Here is a 15,035-nt window from a genome sequence, read left to right on the forward strand (position 1 = left end):
AGCTTTTCTGTGGGACTCTTCCGCTACACAAGCCTTTGACGCCTTGAAATCAGCCTTTATGGCCGCTCCGATCCTACGCCACCCACAGGATGACTTGCCCTTCATCGTTGAAGCGGACGCTTCGGACTTTGCTGTTGGGGCTGTACTTTTACAGAAGGATCCCGCTACATCGGTCGAACATCCCGTGGCTTACTTCTCCCGCAAGCTGAATCCTAGTGAGAGGAACTATGCAGTTATTGAGAAAGAACTATTGGCCATCAAGATAGCTTTCGAGGAATGGAGACACCATCTGTTGGGAGCCCGTTTCTCGGTTGAGGTCCGTACAGATCACCGTAACCTGCAGTATTTACGCTCCTTACAATGTCGGACACCCAGGCAGGCTCGGTGGGCCTTCTTCTTTTCTCCGTTTGTGTTCCATATTACTTACATCTCTGGATCCTCGAATTTAAGAGCAGATGCCTTGTCTCGGTCCTTGGAGAGAGAGAAGAACGAAGACAACTCCAGCCAGATTCAACCTCTGATCCCTTCTCATCGTTTTCTATCGACTATATCGCCACTCTTACAGTCAATATCAGACGCCACCCGGTCTGATTCTTGGAGGTCTGTTTTGCTTCAACGACCCTCAATATCTGAAAGTCATGGCCTCTTATTCTTTCGGAAGAGACTATACGTCCCTAAAGGGGAGATTCGTGATGGCATTTTGCACGGAGTCCACGATTCCCCCATTGGGGGTCATCGTGGGATTCGTGCAACACAAGAGTTACTATCACGACAATTTTGGTGGCCTGGCTGGGCTGAGGAGGTTCGGAGATATGTACAGGCCTGTCCCATCTGTGCCCAATCCAAGGTTCCCAGACAACATCCTTTGGGGCTACTTTCTCCTACTGAATTGCCGCCATACCCTTGGCACTCAATTGCTACCGACTTTATTGTCGATCTTCCTCCCTCTGCAGGACATACTTGTTTTATGGTCGTAGTGGACTGTTTTACAAAATATGCCCATTTCATTCCCTTTAAAAAGATACCAACTGCGGTCCAGATGGCCACTGCTTTTCTACACGAAATCTACCGTTTACATGGTCTTCCTGAGAAGATCATTTCTGATCGAGGGTCTCAGTTTCTCTCTTCCTTTTGGAGTAAAGTTTGTGGTCATCTCGGCATTCGTAGAGCCTTAAGCTCGGGTTATCATCCACAGTCCAATGGTCTCACGGAGAGAACGAACCAGACTTTGGAGACCTACCTCCGTAGTTTTGCTAATGCCACACAAACCAATTGGAGTACCTATTTAGACCTAGCTGAGGTATCCTACAATAATTCTTTTCATTCTTCCATCGGGACCAGCCCCTTTCATTGCTCTATGGGACAACATCCCAAGCTGATCCCTTTCCACCTTGTACCGACCAGTACGGTTCCTTCCGCTGACGCCTTGGTCTCCACGATCCTACGGCAGCATGAATTGGCACGTGCCTCTTTGACGGCCGCTCGTGACCGCATGAAGGTTCAGGCTGACCGTGGGAGGCGGGTGGAACCTGATTTCCAGGTTGGAGATAGGGTTTGGCTGTCCTCTAAGAATCTGCCTCTCCGCAACCTACCTGTTAAATTGGCTCCCCGGTACTTTGGCCCATTTAGGATTGTTAAACGCCTATCCTCTGTAGCTTTTCGTCTCCAGCTGCCCCGTTCGTGGCATGTTCATCCTGTTTTCCATGTTTCCCTCCTGAAACCCTATGTGGCAGATCCTTATGGTCGTTCCAGTGTTTGTCCGGCCCCTGTTCTGGTACAGGGGGTTCCGGAATTCGAGGTTCAGGAGATCTGTGATGCCCGCTATCGCAGGGGGGTACTCCATTTCCTGGTGGATTGGAAGGGGTACCCGGCCTGTGATCGCACTTGGGAACCCTCTCGGCATGTGCACGCTCCGCGCCTTGTGCGCGAGTTCTATCGTCGGTTTCCCTGGAAACCTGGGGCTCCGGATCTTCCTAGGAGGGGGTATAGTGTCACGCTTACCGGGAGACCGGGGTTCACTGTTCGCACTCCACCTCCCTGGCGCCTCTACCCGCGCTTTCGCGCTTGGGGAGGCGCCGGGGGGAGAGCTCCAGGGACATGGGCGGCGGCTCCTCGGCGCTTGCATCGGGGACCGCGGTTACGGTCCCGCGCATGCGTCGTGGGGCGGTCGCCCAGGCTTGGAGCAGCTTTCTGTTCCGGATCGTGTTCTCGCTATTCCCCGCTCTGCCCAGTTAGCTCCTGCTTTGTTCCCTATTCCCACTCACCTTTTCCTCTCGCCTGCTGCCGTTTGTCTCCCCTTTAGCCAGCTTTCTCCTGGGTTATTTCCCCTTGGTCCTGCTTCCTTCTCTTCCTGGTTCCCTTCCTCGCCAGTCCTGGTTCTCCTGCCTGATTTCTCCCTCTCCTCCTCCTGGCCTGGCCTATTCTCTGTGGTTCCACCAGTGCTTCCTTTGGACTCTCAACACCTCAGCACCCATTGCCAGTTACGGGAGTGGCCTCCCACACCTTTGGACTCTCAACACCTCAGCACCCATTGCCAGTTACGGGAGTGGTCTCCCACACCTGTGGACTCTCAACACCTCAGCACCTATTGCCAGCTACGGGAGTACTCCACACCTTTGGACTCTCAACACCTCAGCACCCATTGCCAGTTACGGGAGTGGTCTCCCACACCTTTGGACTCTCAAAACCTCAGCACCCATTACCAGCTACGGGTGTACTCTCCCACTACTCGGGACTCTCCACTTCTAAGGACTTCCTGTGCTCACCCATCTCTGTTCATCGGAGCCTCGCCTCTTCAAGGATTCCCTCCTACCACTTCTTCTGTCAGCACTGTGCAGTTCTGTCATCACTGAAACCAGGTTGTGGCGTTGGGAATCGGTCCATCTTCCACCCAGTTCCCATTCAGGGTGGAGGAGAGGCTGGTTGCTTGTGTCACCAAGTCTTCTTGTCAGTCTGGCTGCCCCGTCGAGACCAACCAGAAATACAGGTACGCAGCATTCCCGTGATTCTCATCTTAACAGAACTGCGGAAACAGAGTGAAACCTGCTCACTCCACACACTTGCGCTCAGGGGCACAACATGGGAGCATAGCCATCCATATTTATGGTTCATGATGTGGGATGTTCTGACCCACTGGCTCTACCCTGCAACATCACTGTGTGGTGCTTTAATAAAAAACAACAGGATGGCCGCCGAAAAGCCTTATAAGCGCTAAAAATTGCTGAGAAGTGCGCAGGGAAACCTGAAAAATAGGCTGCCAATCCATTTTGCCTATGTCAGGGGTAAAACAGGAGACCACACTGCCAAAACCTATCATTGGGCTGCCCACAGAGTAAAATAAAACTGCTTGAAAAGGCAGTGCTACATTCCAAGGAAAACCTAGAAGTGTTTTGAAATCTGTTTTTCCTTCGCTGTTGAAAGTGCAAAATCATGGTTCCCAAACAGCAGAGAAGATCCAACATCTTTGTGGGGTGTTCAACATCACCTTATTTAGGGATTCCCCATAATCACAATGTCAAGAGAAACACCTTTCATCATACAAAATCCACATTCAAAAGGTGCTTGCCTTGGAAAAATATGTCAGATATGGGCGCAGTATCGCCACTCGCCTGTGTCAGAAGCTCTCATTACTTATACTGTCAGTTTAAAACTTGTGTCTTAAAATCAAATTGTAGAAAAGAAGAGATTCGCCATCAATAGCAATTTGGGTTGCTACAATTCAATTTCTATGTTTTAAAAAGACTGGAATGAAGAGATTTATGTGTATATTTGTTGAAAATGTAAATTGTATTTTAGAAAAGCCCATTTATAAACAGTGTTTTAAAGTGAACTAATGTCAGCTACACTGGACTTCAAAGACAGTTCACAGCTTCTCCCCAAACAAAGGAATCTTCCTACTGCTCTCTGCTCAGGAAATGGCATTGAATTGTTAATGGAAGTGGGAGGAGATGTGGCCTGGTGCTCTGAGTAGGGACAAAAGACTCCCTTGACTGAAAGGAAATGCAAATTCGGGCGTCAACAGAAACCAAATGCTAAGGAAGAGAGGCTCAGGTTGCTCTTGGCCCAGCCAAACCTTGGAGGCGGAGCTAGACTGATATGTGTATCTGAAACTTCAAGGTAATATCTTTTGGAAAAAGACTCATAGAAAACTGTGAACAATTTGTAAAAATCTGTATTTTAAGGTTGTTAATATGAAAATGATGCTCACAGTTTGAAACTACTCTGAACCCTGTGCGATATTCAGAGACCGGACTACTAAAATGTTGATATTGTAGCAATTGTGATCATGCTAGGAATATGAAAGATTACAGGATTATGCCCAGATGTCATTTGCATGTATGTGGAAAAATGTGTACATATCTGACACTGGGTAACCAACCGAAAGCACGAAAAACTGTCCGTTTTTAACTGAAACTCTCAAGAAGATGGGACTCTGGCGGATACATGCTTTATTAAATATTAAAGGGGAGGTTTTTCCCCGGATTGTAAATTGCAGGATCAGTATGACACTTGATTTCCTTCTCAAATCAGAAGAGGGGGAATACTCTGACCAATCGGATTCCTATAGGGTGGGCTTAGTATAATCAGCTTATCCACCCCTTTGGAAAATAGATAAATAGGGACTGTTTAGGACCTAGACACACAGACACATTCACCCATCAACTGATTTACTGGTCAAGCGTTCTGCAGGAGAACCCAGATCCAAGACTCCAGAACCAATTCCAAAGCTGAACCCTTCTCAGCTGGCCTGTAAAATCTTGCAACCTGATTTTAACCCCATAATTCCAAGGGGCACATCAAAATTGAACAGCCTGGCTGTACTGTTTTCTGTTTCTTGCCAAGAACTCTTGCCAGAACCCAGAGATCCAAACCAGTAGAGCAGAGCTGAAACCAGATAGCTATAAACTCCAGAACCAACCTGTCAGATTCAGTCCAGAGTGCCGTGCAGAGACCAGAGTGCCATGCTGAGTGCAGAACCGGGTGCCTGAATCCTGTCTGGTGGGTTAGCAGAATTCCAGTCCAAAACCTTTGACTAGATCCTGACGGGCCTATTCTAAAAGCATAGTTGTGAGTATCTATAGCATAGAATTGTCCATAGCCAATCTCTTATCCTTAAGCAATCCTATCTAACCCATTCTAATATATCCAGAACTGCATTGTAGAATCTCTTTTGTCTGTTCTGAATCTTTCTCTCATCCATATAGTCCTTTGTTAATTGTAGTGATAATATCATCTTTGCGCTAATATATTTGCTTAAGAAAGACAAGTGTCTCAGCAGACAAAAGTCAGAGCGGAGGCGCCATGTTCTGGTGGCTGTACCGTTGGGTATCTTCCATCTTCATAGCCTCCCTAGTGCCAAGAAAAATATTGTTTGTAATATTCAAAAGCGCATCTTTCATTTGAAAACCTTGACACTTTCTGAAAAAAATCGACCTCTACTAAAACCTTCATAACTTCTGAACCGTACACGCTAGAAACAAACCTAAAACCGCATTCCAATTCCTTGTAGTTTTTCTGTAATATCGTTTCTCGCGCGCTGAAAAGTTTGCTGCAAGTCTGCATTTGGCTCAATTTCAACACATGTAAAATAGCTGTTTCTTGCATTCAACCTCTGAATTCAGATTCCTATCTGCTAGTTATCCAACCATCATTGCTAGTGTTTACCTGAAGCTACCCAAAGTGGCTCCCACTAGTTTTGAATCCAATTTAGAGAATTAATTCATTTTTCAGTGATTTTTCCCATTCATTGCAAACCACATTCAAAAGCATTTGACCTGTTTTGAAATAATTCCTGTTTCTCTCTAAGCTTGCTGGGGGGAATTGAGATTGAAACTGCATTTGTAGAGTGTTTATTCCTGAAACCTGTTTTCTCTCCTTCCATCTCTATATTGCATATCAGGGGGGATTGAGTAGTATCAGGGGGAAAGTGTGATTACATTGCATTTGATTGAATACACAAAAGTATTATTTCTGTCTGCATTAATTTCCTATCATTGCATTTCATTGAACCCACACAAAGTTTTATTCTATGCTACATTAGTCTTCTCATCCCTACTCCTACTGATTAAACAGATTGTTGATTGTAATATCACCCATTGGTGATCATTGTATAAATATTAATAGTGTGATATCTAGATATTGTTCAAATTCATAAAAGTGTGATATATATCTTGCTCAAATCCATCAAATAAATCTTTTAACTTTGCAAAACAACCTACTTCTTGGTTCAGTGAGACCGTGGGGGATTCAAAGAGAGGGGCATGATATAAGGGTACATCATTCAGAAATAAAAGAACTTTAGACATAAAAATATATAATTAAGGGTTCCAGCTGGGCATCTCACGCTAGGCATTGATTTAGGTGGAGGGCTGAGTTGAAAGTGTTAGGAAAGATTTCATATTTGAATGTAATTTCCCTCCATGTGTCAACCCCCAAACTTTTTGTGCTGTTTTACACCCTGATCTAACCTTTGCCAGAGAAGCGCAGCCTCCGCCGCACTCCTCTGGGCTTTTGCTCACTTGTTATGGGGAAATTGACATGCCCATAAGACAATCAGTACTGGGAGACTCTGTTTCCCTTAGTCCTTTCCTCATGTTGCAGCTTGTGTGCAACATGTAACAAGAGTGCAATGTAACCTACTTTACCACATCCTTGGGTCTCTAGTAATTCCAAAGGCCCTAGAAACTCTCGCTGGACTGGTGGCAGCAATCGTTTCTTATGTTTTGAACCCTTTTTTGCCATGTTATCCACGCTTACCGCGTTTGGCACGAATAGGTGGCCTGGCTCCAAAATGGCCATGCCACGCGGTTCATTGTACTGTCCTTTGGCCATCTTGCCCCTTCACCTTCCGCAGGTCGAGCCGAACCGGGTCAGTCCTTATTTGGTCATGCACTTTCCCGCAAAACCCAAAGCTTTTGCAGGCTTCTGCATGCCTTGTGTGTGTGCCTCCAGGATGTGGGCTGGGATGTCTGTTCCCAATACACATCCTGGGTGCCAGAGAGTCTGGAGTGTCATGAATGCCTGGGACCACCGTGGTCCGTGATTGGTCCACATATGGAGTGAGTGTTTGTGAGCAGATCTCCCATTGGGTCCTCTCCGTTTTGGCGCAAAGGGAACTTTGGATAACAGGAGGCCGAAAACACCACTACCAGGTTGATCTCCTGAGTTCACACGAACAAAGGATAAGGAGCCAAGTATCCTGCAACAAGAAGCCGAGTCTAGGAACCGCTGGTGACCCGCTGGAAGGTTTGGCACCCTGAGCCCGCTGTCATCCTGCGAGACCCCTCTGCATCTGATTGTCCTAGAAGGTCTGCAAAGGCGCTTCGACCCATTGGAATAGTGGGACCAACTATTCTCGGCACCTTCATCAAACCCTGCAAGTAAGCTTCTTCGAAAGTGTCCCTGGGCCAACCAGTGGGCTGACTAGCTTACCCGGGACGTTTGCTCTGTCACCGTCGCCATTTCGAGGAAGCCCTCGAAACTTGGTATCCTTCTTGCTCTGTGTCCCCGGCACCGTCACACCGAATTTCGTACACTTGGCTTTCCCAGGTCTGAAGTGAGATGAGTGCACCCAGACCAGAGTAAAGGCGGTTACCGTGTTGCCCTGCTGCGGCAACAACCTGTGCAAGTTCGCTGCACTTGTGACCCCCTTGACCCTGAAACATGCTACCGCGGAAACTACACAGTGTCGAGACATCCTGCTTGTCACATCCAAACCTGCCAGCAAAGTGAGCTGAACTGGCAAAGTCTGGGTCTGCCTGCGTCAGGGACCGGTGAGTAGTCCATACCCCATCCAGTGACCCCTAGCGCAGGAACCCATTTCTTTTCTACCGCTGTTGCGAAATAGCGGCTCCATCCCGCACTCTCACCCTGCCTCTGCCCGCAAGTGGAGGGCTTGCTTGAGTAGTGGGGACTTGTTCTTCATCGCCTCATCCACCTTCCTGAACTGTCAAAGACCCTTGAAGAGACCCTATTTTGTCCATTGGCACAAGCGCGTGCATGTACCATTGAGCATAAGGCTCCTCTCTTCGTAGGGCTTGGACTGCCTCTTAGTTAGGTGTATGTCTGATGTCGAACTGGGTCTAATGATTACTTGCACTGCCTGTTTTCCTCCCCATCTAGGTGGAGTAATTTGTAAGTGTCCTTGCTTTTTGTGCTCATTAAGGTCTTTCAGTCACCCTCACCCCTCTTGAGACTTAGTCTTGACCGCCGCCATCGCTACCCTGATTGGTCTGGCTTGTCCAGAATTTACCCTGTTCCAAGAAACTAGGCTGGCCTTCTGAAACTCTGCCCCTCCAGGTCAGAGTTCAGAAATCCATTTTAACAAATTGGTGTACAGCGTTGGATAGGACTGAAGGAATCCAGTGTTGCACACGAGCGAAGGCATTTCGAGTTATTCCTACCAGGACATATAGTGAATTGTCATAGTATAACTTTTAAAAGGCCATAGTCCTATCTAACAGTATGGAAACAAGTACCTTGCTTGTTAACATTAAATGCTTCAAAATACAAAACATTGAGAAAGATGTGTGCTGAGAGAGGTGTTTCCTCGCAAGGCACAAAAGTAGAAATGATCCGGAGAATCATGGACTGGCAAGAAGCTCAGCTTAGAGCTATAGCTTCCGAGGACAGTGCAGAAGGAGGTGGGGCTGCTCTCACTGGTAGAACTGATGGTTTTACCGCTGCACTGATCCACAGCGACCATGAGGACAGAGAGGATGAAATGTCGAATGTTTCGTCTGCCAGTGCTGATGGGGAAGCCATACTTAAATTCAAGAAACAAGAGCTGGTGTTTAGGCAGAAGGAGCTTGAGATAAACATGGCAAAACTAAAGATAGAGCAGGCAGAAAAACAAAAAGACAGGGATCACCAGTTGGAACTGGCCAAGCTCCAAGCTGCCAATGGATCCAAGGGTCCTGGACATGGGTCTGGGGCCTCTTCTCATCCAAGGTTTCCAAAAGATCTGCTCAGTGTGTATGAGGAAAAGAATGACATTATGGACCGGCTGAATATATTTGAGTGTGTATGTGAAGTTCAACAAGTTGACAATGCTGATAAAATTGCCTGGTTGCTTAGCAGACTACCCCATTCTGGCTGCAGTGCCATATGGAAATGTCGAAAGCTGAGAGAGCAGATTTTGCAATGTTGAAGCAAACTCTCAACTTAAAGTTTGGAAAGACTCCTGCCCAATACTTAAAAAGATTCAGAGAGTATAAGAAAAATGAAGGTGGTACTTGGGTATTTTATGTAACTGAATCCTTAAAAACCTTGACTGGCTGGGTCGAAGGTTATAAGGTTTCTACCTTTGAAGGTATGATAAGTCTTGTCATGCTGGAACATATTTTTGCATCTTCTTCCCCTGAGCTTAAGCAACATTTGGCCGATTCCAAGGAGATAGATCCTAAGAAGTTAGCCATTTCAGCAGATTTATGACTGTCAAATCGAGTGTCCCATAAGGACAAGAATCATCCTGGCAAGCAGGAGGAAGGGAAAAAGTCCAAAGTAAGGAGGGTGGGGAAACTGATAAATCTTCTTCCCAAAAGTAGCCACAAAAAGAAAAATAAGGGTAAGACACAAGAGAACTCACAGGGTAGTGGAGGTCAGCCTCCAAAACCAAATTCTGGTTATAGTAAGCCTCCCTAGGCATTACTTTAAGGACAGTGTGCTGATCAATGGAGTAGATACTGCAGCTCTTAGGGATAGTGGGTGCAGTCGAACTGTAGTGGATTCTATCTTGGTAGACCCAGAGGAAGTTGCCAGAGCTACTCTGATGCCCACTACGTTGGATGACGGCCCACCTCTCATGTTCCCAGTAATGCCTGTAAATCTTACTATCAATGGTACAGCAGTAAGGATTCCAGTGAGCATTCAGAGGAGTGTCCCAGTAAAGGTCTTGTTGGGCAATCATCTCAGAGCTTTAGGGCTTGTGGGAGATAGTGCTGACAGACCCTGCACAAGGTCTCAAACGAGGGCAGCACTGGCCAAGACCAATGCCCTGCCCCAGCCAAAGGGGAAACCCAAGGCTAAAGGAGTCAAAAAACCAAAAAGAGGGAAAAAGAACATTCCCCCTAACTCACCTACCACTGAGGAGGAGGTAGTTGGTCAATCACCTGGACCTGACGAGGAGGTGGTGATGCCTGAAGTATTTGACCCCAATGACCATCCTTAACTAAACGATTTGTTAGTAGAAGGTGGTCCTGACAGGGAAGAATTCAGTAAAGGCCAACGTGAGTGCCCATCTCTTCAAGGCCTAAGGAGACAGGCCTGCACCCAGCTTGAGGGTGAACCTCCTGGGAAGCACCGGATTTATTGGGAAGGTGGGCTCCTGTATAGTGAGCCTACAGAGTCTACAGAAGGAGACCATAGGAGGTTGGTAGTTCCCCTTGCTGTAAGACCCTTCCTCCTGCAGCTGGCGCATTAAGTGCCCCTTGCTGCTCACTTTGGTATTAAGAGGACCAAGCAAAGGTTATCCATGCACTTCTACTGGCCCAAGATGGGGGTGCAAGTAGAAAGTCACTGCAGGAGTTGTGCCTCCTGCCAGTTATCTGGTAAGGTTGGCTCGACAATCCAAGCCCCATTGGTACCACTCCCAGGTGTGGGGGTACCATTTGAGAGGGTAGGGATCCACATTGTTGGTCCCCTTGACCTCCAAACATCCTCAGGCAATAGGTTTATCCTGGTGCTGGTCGACGATGCCACCAGGTACCTGAGGCCATCCCATTGAAAACTGTGACTGCCAAATCAGTTGCAAAAGCTTTACATGGCATCTTTACTAGAGTTGGCTTCCCTAAAGAAGTTGTGTCTGACAGAGGCAGCAACTTTATGTCAAAGTATATGCAGGCTATGTGGAAGGAATGTGGGGTCACCTATACGTTTTTGTTCCGCATACCACCCCCAGACCAATGGTCTGGTGGAACTGTTTAACAGGACCTTGAAAAGTATTATTGGGGCTCTGGAAGAACCTCAAAGAAGAAAAGGGGATCTTCTTTTACCATGCTTACTGTTTGCCTACAGAGAGGTACCACAAGAGGGTGTTGGTTTCAGCCCCTTTGAACTTCTGTTTGGTCACCCTGTGCGGGAACCCTTAGCCACAGTCAAGGAGGGATGGTAGATACCCACTCCCCCATTACTACCAACGTAGTAGACTATGTGTTAGGGCTCATAAAAAGGATGGTACTCCTGATGGGTCTGGCTAGTGACAAGTTGAAGGCAGGACAAGCTCTGGTGAAACATTGGTATGACCTGAAGGCTTCCCTCATAAACTTTACACCCAGTCAGAAAGTCCTGATCATGAATCCCATATGGCATAGGGCTTTATAGGACAAATGGTCCGGCCCTTACACAGTGGTGGAGTCACTGGGTGAGGTCAACTATTTAGTGGACCTTGGAAGGCCTGGACAGGCTCCAAAAGTGTAAATAGGCTGAATGCTTTCATCCCAAGAGTTGAAATCGCAGCACTTCTATTGGCTTCAGATGTTGAGGAAGAGGAGTCAGAACCTCTTCCTGACCTATTCCAAAGCAGTCCTTCAGATAACTCCGTTGAGTGTGTCCGAGTGGCCCCTCACCTAACTTCTGATCAGCAGGCCGAGGTGAGAAGTTTGCTTAGGCAATTTTCCCCCCTGTTTTCACAGTCCCCTCGTTTGACACCTTGGTGCAAACATAACATAGACACAGGAGACAGTGTAACTACCAAAGGTAGGGGATACAGAATGTCAGACAAAGTACGGTCTTACATTAAGACAGAATTCAAAATAATGTTGGATCTTGGTGTGATTGAACCCTCTAGTAGTCCTTGGTCCAGCCCTGTGGTTTGGTTCCAAAAGCAGGTACTTCTGAATTGAGGTTCTGTGTGGATTACAGGGCTCTGAATGCTGTCACCAAGACAGATGCACACCCCTTGCCTAGAACAAATGAGCTGGTGGATACCTTGGGCGCCTCCAAATACCTTAGCACGTTTGACCTCACTGCAGGCTATTGGCAAATAGCTCCTTGCAGAACATGCCAAGGAGAAGACAGCTTTCTCAATGCCAGAGGGCCTTTACCAGTTCAGGGTAATGCCTTTTGGGTTAAAGAATGCACCTGCACATTCCAGAGGCTTTTGAATCATGTGTTGAATGGGTTGGACAAATTCTGCCTTGCATATCTGGATGATATAGCAGTTTTCAGTGCCACCTGGGAAGACCATGTGAAACACCTTGGGATTGTGTTACAGGCTCTTCAGAAGGCCCACTTGACCATAAAGACCAGTAAATGCCAGATTGGACAAGGCTCAGTGGTTTACCTTGGACATGAAGTAGGTGGAGGGAGGATACAGCCTCTACCCAGTAAAGTACAAGCCGTACAAGACTGGCCTACCCCCACTACACAGACCCAAGATAGAGCCTTCTTAGGACACACTGGGTACTACTGAAATTTCATGGCAGACTATGGCACCATAGCTGCCCCTCTGACTGCCCTCAATACTGCAAATAAACCCAAGAAGGTAACTTGGACTGAAGAGTGTGAGAAGGCCTTCCATGGCTTAAAAGACTCCTTGTGCCAGGCCCCTGTGCTCAGGGACCCTGATTGTGGGTCTGCCTGCGTCGGGGACTGGTGAGTAGTCCATACCCCAACCAGTGGCCCCTAGCATAGGAACCCATTTCTTTTCTAACGCTGTTGCAAAATAGCGGCTCCATTCCGCACTCTCACCCTGCCTCTGCCCGCAAGTAGAGGTCTTGCTTGAGTAGTGGGGGCTTGTTCTTCATCGCCTCATCCACCTTCCTGAACTGTCCGAGACCCTTGAAGAGACCCTATTTTGTCCAATGGCACAAGCGCGTGCATGTACTATTGAGCATAAGGCTCCTCTCTTCGTAGGGCTTGGACTGCCTGTTATTAGGTGTATTTCTGTTGTCGAACTGGGTCTAATGATTACTTGCACTGCCTGTTTTCCTCCCCATCTAGGTGGTCTACATATTTCATGCTTTAACACCTTAGACCCCTCGGTCTTGTATATATATTGTATTGATTGAGATGTGTTGTTTTACTTCAGTATTATTGTGATTCTTTGCTATGGTCGATGTTACAAAGGCCTTGTAATAAATGTGTCTATATTTTTAATATAACACCTGTCTGGAGTAATTTGTAAGTGTCCTTGCTTTGTGTGCTCATTGAGGTCTTTCAGTCACCCTCACCCCTCTTGAGATTTAGGGGTCGATTCACGGAATTAATGTGCTCCGAAAATTCCCGCGCAGAGGTGCCAAAACGTGCGATTCGCAGTAAAAGTGCGAAAATTGCATTGCAAGTGCGAAAATCGCAGGGAAACCAGCGCACATCGATTCATGGAAGTCCGTGCGCGAGAAAAACATTGGATGTGCGCTGAAAATGTGCGCCGCGCACGCCGGCGCAAAGGTCATCCAACAGCGTGCGCCACGGCCACTGCGAAATCGCACATAGCGCGGCGCACATCACAAAAGTAGGCGGAACACGGGGCGTAACACTCGGAATGGGGAACAACGCGTGAAAATATGGGCGTCACGGGGGAAGTAGAGGAGGCAAGTGCGTGGAACGCCCACACGCTCGCCTACAACCCGTATTCATGGAATCGAATAGGGCAAACCAGCGCACGGTCAAAGATTCGCACAGGGCCAAACAAGTACGCCACAAGAAAGCAGGCGATAGCGTCCCTGCGCCTGAAAAAAATGTGTGCCAAAATGTGCGCTAACAAAAAGCACCCATATACAGCCATGATGAATGGTCCATACAGTGGCCCTATAGGACAAATGAGGTGCAAAGGGGTACCGACAAACACGGACACCCGCTGTATGAAAAATAGCGTGTGCGTGTGTTCCTGGGTGCGCAGGAAGGTCCACACGCGATTGGCCTGGGTACGTGTACTTCGGGGTGCGCGGGAAGTTCCACACACCATTAGCCTGGGTACATGTACTACGGGGTGCGTGGGAAGTTCCACACGCGATTAGCCTGGGTACGTGTGTTTCGGGGTGCGCGGGAAGTTCCACACGCGATTGGCCTGGGTACGTGTACTTCGGGATGCGTGGGAAGTTCCACACACGATTGGCCTGGGTACATGTACTTCGGGTGCGCGGGAAGTTCCGCACGCGATTGGCCTGGGTACGTGTATTCCGAGGTGCGTGGGAAGATTCACACGCGATTTCAGCAGGGTACGTGTATCTCGGTGGTGCCGGGGAATGCTACACGTGATTTGGCTGTGTGGGTCCTCCCAGGTGTTCCCTCTACACCCTCCACGGCCCCTGCAGGCAGCCCACACCACAGGGGACTACCCACAGGCAACCCATCCACCATGGCCATGCCCCCCAGCCAACCCACATGTCACCTTGCACTACTGATCACCAACACATGTCTCCCAGCACCCCCACCCCACAGCATCCAGGGGCAGCCTCCACCAGGCCCCCACACATGTCTCCCACCACCCCCACTCCCCAGCAGTGCAGGGGCAGCCTCCACCAGGCGCTCACTCATGTCTCCCACCACCCCCACCCCCCAGCAGTGCAAGGCACCCTCCACCAGGCCCCCACACATGTCTCCCACCACACCCACCCCCCAGCAGTGCAGGGGCACCCTCCACCAGGCCCCCACTCATGTCTCCCACCACCCCCACCCCCCAGCATCCAGGGGCACCCTCCACCAGGCCCCCACTCATGTCCAACTCATGTCTCCCACCACCCCCACCCCCCAGCAGTGCAGGGCACCCTCCACCAGGCCCCCACACATGTCTCCCACCACCCCCACCCCCAGCAGTGCAGGGGCAGCCTCCACCAGGCCCCCACTCATGTCTCCCACCACCCCCATCCCCCAGCAGTGCAGGGGTGCCCTCCACCAGGCCCCCACTCATGTCTCCCACCACCCCACCCCCCAGCAGTTCAGGGACAGCCTCCACCAGGCCCCCACTCACGTCTCCCATCACCCCCACCCCCCAGCAGTGCAGGGGCAGCCTCCACCAGGCCCCCACTCATGTCTCCCACCACCCCCACCCCTCAGCAGTGCAGGGCACCCTCCACCAGGCTCCCACACGTCTCCCA

The sequence above is a fragment of the Ambystoma mexicanum genome, chromosome 12 (genome assembly GCF_040938575.1).
Source record: "Ambystoma mexicanum isolate Mex_15411 chromosome 12, UKY_AmexF1_1, whole genome shotgun sequence".
Lineage (NCBI taxonomy): Eukaryota > Metazoa > Chordata > Amphibia > Caudata > Ambystomatidae > Ambystoma > Ambystoma mexicanum.